Consider the following 8059-nt stretch of genomic DNA (forward strand, 5'->3'; position numbering starts at 1 on the left):
CCATAGAGACTCTTTTTGAGTTTGCATACAAAATTTTCTTTACCATCTACTTTGAAGCCCTCAGGTTGTTCCATATAAATCTCTTCTTCTAAGTCACCGTGAAGGAAAGTCGTCTTCACATCCATCTGCTCAATCTCTAAATTAAGACTAGCAGCCAAACCTAGAACTGTGCGAATCGAGGACATTTTCACAACAGGAGAAAATATTTTGTCAAAGTCAATACCTTTCCTTTGACCGAATCCCTTAACAACCAATCTAGCTTTGTACCTAGGCTTCAAGTTGTGTTCTTCAACATTAACTTTAAACACCCACTTGTTCTTCAAAACTCTCATGCCCTTGGGCAATTTTACCAACTCATAAATGTGGTTCTCATGCAAAGACTTCATCTAGTCTTGCATGGCTTCAATCCGTTAATTCTTGATCTCATCTTCCATGGCATCCTCATAACATTCAGGTTCTCCACCATCAGTGAGTAACACATACTCATTGGGTGAATAACGGGAGGAAGGAAACCGCTGTCTTGTGGACCTCCGAAGCGGAATATTTGATTCATCCACAACTTCATGAGCAACATGATCATCAATAACAATATCATTGTTACTATCAACATCAACATGTTGATTCAATACATGATTCTGGGCGTCACCATGATTATCAAACCCAATAACATCATGCACACTTGTGTGAGGAACTTCATCATGATGAACTATACCATCAAAACTTGAAGATTCTACTTTCTCCGCTTTGTCAATATCTTCAATTGTTTGATTCTCCATGAAAATAATATCACGGTTTCTCACAAGTTTCTTTTCAATTGTATCATATAGCCTGTAACCAAATTCATCTAGGCCATATCCAATGAAGATGCATTGCCTTGTCTTGACATCTTACTTTGACCTCTCATCTTTTGGCACATGTACAAAAGCTTTGCAACCAAATACTCTCAAATGGTCATAGGAAACATTCATTCTATACCAAACACTATTTGGTACATCACTTTTCAAAGAAACAACAGGAGATAGATTAATAACATGTGTAGCAGTCAATAAAGCCTCACCCCAAAATGAGTTTGACAACTTTGCTTCAGAAAGCAAACATCTAACTCTTTCCATCAAGGTCCTGTTCATCCTCTGAGCCAAACCATTAAGCTGAGGAGTCTTGGGAAGAGTCTTCTGGTGTCTAATACCTTGATGCTTGCAGTATTCGTCAAATGGTTCACAATATTCACCACCATAATCAGTACGAATACATTTCACTTTCTTTCCAGTTCTCTTTCAACTGAAGCCTGAAACTGCTTAAAGACACCTAACACTTGGTCTTTAGTCTTCAAGACATAGACCCAAAGTTTTCTCGAGCAATCATCAATGAATGTGACAAAGTAAAGTGCACCACCCATTGTCTTTGTCTTTATTGGACCACATAAATCAGAGTGCACTAACTCAAGCAACTCTGTCTTTCTCGAAGGAGGGTAGGACTTAAAGGAAACTCTATTTTGTTTACCAGCCAAGCAGTGCTCACATTTTTCTAATTTAGCACTTTGGAAATTTGAAAATAATTTCTTCTTGGCTAGAACATTAAGTCCTTTCTCGCTAATGTGGCTAAGCCTCTTGTGCCATAATGTTGAAGAGTTATCGCTCTCAACCGCATTCACCATATCAACACAAGTAGAGGCCGTAGTCCAGTATAGACCACGACGTTTGTTACCACGAGCCATAACCAAGGAACCCTTAAGTTGCTTCCATTTTCCATCACCGTTTATACTAACATATCCTTCATCATCTAAAACACCAACAGAAATTAGGTGCAGACGAACATCAGGAGTATGTTTCACATTGTTCAAAACTAGTTTAGTTCCAACACTAGTTTCCAAACAAATTGTACCAATACCAACCACCCTAGAAACAGTCTCATTACCCATACTTAAGGTTCCAAAATCACCAGGAGTGTAGGAAGAGAAAAAATCCTTCCTTGATGTCACATGAGATGCGGCACCAATGTCCACAACCCAACTTGACTCATCACAAGCAATATTTATCATGTTTGCATCAAGAACAGTAACAAGATCTTCGGTGGTGACGGTGGCTAGGCAATTTTCATTGCCATCTTCTTTAGTTTCCTCTTTGTTTTTGTTCTCCCTCTTCAATTTCCTGCAGAACTTCTTTGTATGCCCTTTCATGCAGCAATGATAGCACTCAATATCCTTAAGTCTGCCTTTGGATTTGCTCCTATTTCGTTCTCTATGCTGAGAATCACGAGTTTTATTTCTCCCCCTGGGGCCAGTTATCAGGACATCTGACGAAAAGGAACCTTGAGTTTTTCTTCTCATCTCTTCGTTCAAGACACTACTCTTGGCGGAATCCATAAATATCACACCATCCGGAGCAGCATTTGACAATGACGTTCTAAATGTTTCCCAAGAATCTGGTAGGAAACCAAGTAGAAGCAAGCCTTGAATTTCTTCATCAAATTTGATGCCCATAGCAGATATTTGGTTCATAATCCCCTGAAAATTATTCAGATGGTCTGTCATCGGAGAACCATCATGATACTTCAAACCCAACATCTGCTTTATTAAGAACATTTTATTGTTGCCAGTCTTTCGAGCATACAAACTTTCTAGATGCTCCCATAGGGTTCGAGCATGTGTTTCCCCAGAAATATGGTTCAACACATATTCGTCAACCCATTGCCTAATGAATCCACAAACCTGTTTATGCAACAGATTCCACTCTTCATCTGTTTTATTATCAGGCTTTACAGTGATAAATACTGGTTTGTAAAAATTCTTAACATAAAAAAGATCTTCCATTTTCCCTTTCAAATGGCATAATTAACACCATTCAAAGTAACCATTCTACTTGTGTTGGCTTCCATTGTTTTTCTCAAAAAATATAATTATCACAAATCAAAGTAATTCTTTCTGATGTAGAAGTCTAGAATGTGTTGCAACCACAGAGCATACTCAGATAAAACCTTGGCTCTGATATCAGTTTGTTGGGAAAACGCGGACGAGAACAAAAATATATATGGTAAAAGTAATGGAAATAAAATGGAAAAATAATGATACCAAGAATTTTACGTGGAAACCCTTCTGAATAAGGGAAAAACCCATGAACCAAGAGGAGAAATTGATATTACTATAGTAAGTAATTTTACACTGTGTAGTCACGAATACAATACTCAAAGTGACTACTACACACTCAAAAGGAACAACACTCTTTTGGTTTCCGTCTTACTAAAATATCGCTCACACTCTATTTTTCTTCACAAACTATTTTCTTGTATAGTCTATGGAATACTCACTTTGCTCTCAAAATGGTTTTTCTCTAACTTGGTGTGTTCTACAAAATGAGCAAGAATGCTCTATTTATAGAAGGATAAAACCATGCTTATGTCACTAATGACATATGTAAATATAGCAAAGTCAAGAATGGTTGCAAATCCTAACAATTTGCCAACCACCAAATCTTTTATTTTCCACTCCAACTACTATTCCTTTTTAACAATTGCTTGTACCAATTGAATAGCTAAAGTTGACTAAAAAATCGGATGGATTCAACAGGGAGTTGTCTCAACTCTCCCCCATATCGGTGTTCAATACTATTCCCAAAAAATAATTAGCTCATATATTTAAAAACATAATTTCTTTCTTTGGTTAGAAATAATTGCTCAAAAATTAAATCAAATGCTCTCTTGGAAATTAAAGTTCCCTCTCTTGCTTAAACATTTGTTCATTACTGAAAACTAGCTCATAGCCTCTATTAGAAATCAGTGTTTCCTTTCTTGTTTTAATGTGAAAACATTTACTCTTTGGGAATAAATATTGAAGGAATGAACTTCAATCTTTACTCTTTACTCAACTCAAGTCTTAAAAAAAATTGAAGCATTTGTAAAATACTTTTGGAAAACTCTATGAACTTTTCTTAACTTGACCCTTAACTTTCCCTGAATTTAATTATGAATTCAAGGCTCATGATCTCATGTTATGGATGATTTCATGTTGTTTAGACGTATCTTAGAATGTAGAAATTAACTAGAAAACATAGGTACATATCAAGGGAACTCTTAGGAAAGAAGTGGAAAAGGGTAGAAAAACTGACGTCCGGCGCCAAAGGCAAAACTATAGAACTAGGGATGGGGCACATCTGGTTCTGGCTGATCCACCGACGTGCCCGTTTCCGTAGATTTTTTCCATGATTCCAAGAGGACATCAATCACAAAATGATCCACTAACTGGCACGGCACCTCATATCTCAAACTACATAATATTTGTTGGGGCGCTCTGGCTGGCGCGGCGCCCCACCCCTTTTTTTCAAAATTCTTCAATTTTCTTGCTCGTTTTTCAACTCTAAACTCTCTAGATTCGATTGGTTCTTTCTCCAAACACTTAGATTCGACTACAAAATCAAAATATACAAGAATATAGTCAAAACAACATCTAATTTCATGAATCTAACTCAAGAAACTTCTCAACAATTTCAACAATCAAGAACCCAAAAGTAACTTCAACACAATCCATCAAGAATTCAATTTCTATACTTTCAAGAACATAATTTCGCTGAAATAAATCATGGTTGATATGTGGGTGAACTAACGAAATGCTATGTGATCTCACATATCTCGTAGGGATCAACCCTTGGCGAAATCCACAAGCAAATCTTCAGGAACTCTCTCAAAACCCTAATTTATTTTATGAAGTGTAAACTGAATCCAATCATTTGAGACCCTAAAGTAATTACCAAAAATGAATTTAATTAATTAGGTAGTGAATAGATCGTAATACCCTTCAAAAAATCCGACTTTGACTTTTCTTATCTAAATAGTCCAACTTCAAATAGGCACATTTCCCTCACACAAACTCAAAATTGATCAAACTCGGTGGCATTGGAAAGATAATTCAGAGATATTTTCTATGATATTTTAAGGACACCTAACTCATCCTGATCTAGGAGTTATGATCGTTTTAAGTTGACCAATAACTCATATAAAGTTAGCTTAACATGGTTAAACTTTTTAAATTTGATTATTTCCAAAAATAATTTCTTTCTAATTCTAAGTGTTTCTAGTAGTGGAGTGTTACACATGCCTTGACTTTTAAAACATTGAAAGAGTATTTACGACGAGACTAATTATGAACAATCTAGGATTTCAATTTTGAGTTATAGATGATTGATTTTTTCTTAGATTTTTGATTGGACACATTTAGTAGGATACACATACTGTTGCAAAATAAAAGGCCCATTAGCTCAGGTTGTTAGAGCGTCGTGCTAATAACGCGAAGGTCGCAGGTTCGAGACCTGCATGGGCCAAGACATTTTTTCTATTTTTTTCTCGGATTGTTTTATTTGTATTCTCTATGTATCAAACTTTCACATCACCTACCGTCCTACATATACCAAGCCAAATAAAGTCAGCAAAAACAAATATTTATTATGGTGTGAATAAATATTGATTCATATTATACGAGATTTATATATTTTTCACAAATTAAAAATAGTGTTTTAAAATAGAGGGGCGTAAGATGAGATATTTTACTTAGCATGGAATAAGATGTAAGTCATGAAACATGAGGGGTAAGTCCCAGAATCACTAAAATTTTAAATTACAATATAGTAAAATAATGTTATAACCCAAAATTATAAAAATATATTAGGAATTTTTAAAATTTTATAATACAATATAGTAAAATAATCTAATAACACATGATTCTGAATATGCATTAATGGTTTAACATAATTACAAACATGACAGAAGAATTTTAGAATAGTTTGAGTTAAGACCGAAAGCTATCCTTGAGTTTTCACATGGACTAATGGTCCCTCATGTTTGCAGTATTGGTAATATTTTGATCTTCTATCAAATTTTTCTATTTTTTAACATTGATTTATCCACAATTTATAACATCTCAGATGCCAACGTGTTCTTAGTTCATCTTCAATAATATTTCTACCGAATAGAACAAGGTGTAATTCTTCTCACATTCTCTATATAGAGTTATTATTTTGACAAAATATATAAAAAGACGCTTGAACATTCAATACATGCAATTATGCACAAAATCAACATTAAAAGAATAGGGAAAAACTTGCGGGAGGACCCAAGGTGCACTAATATTTCAAACATGAGGGACTATAAGTGCATTATATGAAACTCAAGGATGACTTTAAGTTTTAACCTAAAGATAAGGAACTACTTTGGGCTTTTTCTCCAAACATGATTAAAAAATTCATTGAAAATAAACTTCTAGTATGAATTTACTGGTATAAATAATGTAATGATAAAATATATTATGAGATGCAAATCAACTCGAATATCTTAAGTTTCTAATACTAAGAGAATCATTATTTCTAAAAATATATTACTATATTATATAATCTACCCCCCTAAAATATAATAATTAGTGGTTCATCAAGGTGTTGTTTGGACTTCACCTCAACCACTAGAGATGACTCGGAGTTATGATGGACTATAGAACCCCATTCGGATAACCTTACAACCTCACTCCATACCTATCCAACCTATGGAATTCCTTTGTTAGGTCCTTCTTGTCTTCATCAATGTGGGATACACTACCGATAGTCATACGACTTAGGGCATCCGCTACCATATTATCCTTGTCAGAGTGATAGATAACACTCATGTCATAATCTTTCAACAACTTTAGCCACCTTCTTTGTCGGAGATTCAAATATTTTTGGGTAAACACATATTGGAGACTCTTTTGATCGGTAAAGACATCAACATGAACCCCATACGAGTAATGCCTCCATATTTTCAAGGCAAACAACACGGCCGCTAACTCAAGGTCATGAGTGAGATAGTTTTGCTTATGTACTTTAAGTTTCCTAGAGGCATAGGCTATCACATTCCCATGTTGCATAAGCACACACCCTAAACCCACATGAGATGCATCACAATACACCACAAAACCTTTTGTACCCTCCGGTAAGGTCAACACTGGAGCAGAGGTAAGACTATTTTTCAACATTTGAAAAATTCACTCACATGTCTTTGACCACTCAAATTTCTTGCTCTTTTGGGTCAAAGTAGTCAAGGGAGATGCATGGATGCAAAACCATCCACGAACCTCCGATAATGATCTACTAAACCAAAGATACTCCTAATATCGGTTGGAGTCAATGGTCTAAGCCAATTCTTCACCACCTCTGTTTTCCTTCGGTCTACCTAAACTCCTTCACTAGAGATAATATGCCCAAGAAATGCCATTTACCTCAACTAAAACTCACACTTTCTATATTTTGCAAACAATTTGATGTTCCTTAAGGGTTCGCAATACCACCCTCAAATGACCCATTTGATCACCCTCATTCTTCGAATATACCAAGATGACGTCAATGGAGACAATGACAAGTGAATCTAGGTAATTTTGAAACACTTTATTCGTAAGGTCCATAAACGCCGCCGGAGCATTAGTGAGACCAAAAGACATTACTAAGAACTCATAATGATCATATCTAGTTCGGAATTCCATCTTAGGAATATCCTTACTTCTCACCCTAAATTGGTGATATTCCGACCTTAAGTCAATTTTTGAAAAGTAGCTTGCCCCTTGGAGTTGGTAAAAAAAGTTGGTCAATCCGAAGAAGAGGATACTTATTCTTAATGGTGACTTTATTGAGTTGGAGGTAGTCAACACACATTCATAAGGACCCATCCTTCTTCTTCACAAATAAAACCGGAGCACCCCATGGAGAAATACTAGGTCTTATAAAGCCTTTGTCTAGTAAATCTTTAAGTTGAGCCTTCAACTCTTTCGATTCAGCCGGAGCCATTCGATAAGGAGGAATTGAAATGGGATTTGTATAAAGTGGTAAATCGATACGAAAATTAATTTCTCATTCGGGAGGAATAATGGGAATATCATTTGGAAAAACCTCCAAAAATTCACTCACTACGGGGATCGACTCATTAGGAGGAATTTTGGAGTCTAGATCTTGGACTCTTGCAATATGGTATAGACAAACTTTAGAGATCATTTTACATGCTTTAATACAAGAGATGATACGACCTCTAGGAATAGAGTTTTCCCCCTTCCACT

At 35.6% G+C, this 8059-nt stretch overlaps 1 non-coding gene across 1 annotated transcript; it reads left to right on the plus strand.

Annotated features, from left to right (window-relative positions):
* Nucleotides 1-5235: 5235 nt before the first annotated feature.
* Nucleotides 5236-5309, plus strand: TRNAI-AAU (transfer RNA isoleucine (anticodon AAU)). Its single transcript has one exon. It is a non-coding gene; the product is annotated as a tRNA-Ile (tRNA).
* Nucleotides 5310-8059: the final 2750 nt, after the last annotated feature.

This window comes from Solanum lycopersicum, chromosome 3 (assembly GCF_036512215.1).
Source record: "Solanum lycopersicum chromosome 3, SLM_r2.1".
Classification (NCBI taxonomy): domain Eukaryota; kingdom Viridiplantae; phylum Streptophyta; class Magnoliopsida; order Solanales; family Solanaceae; genus Solanum; species Solanum lycopersicum.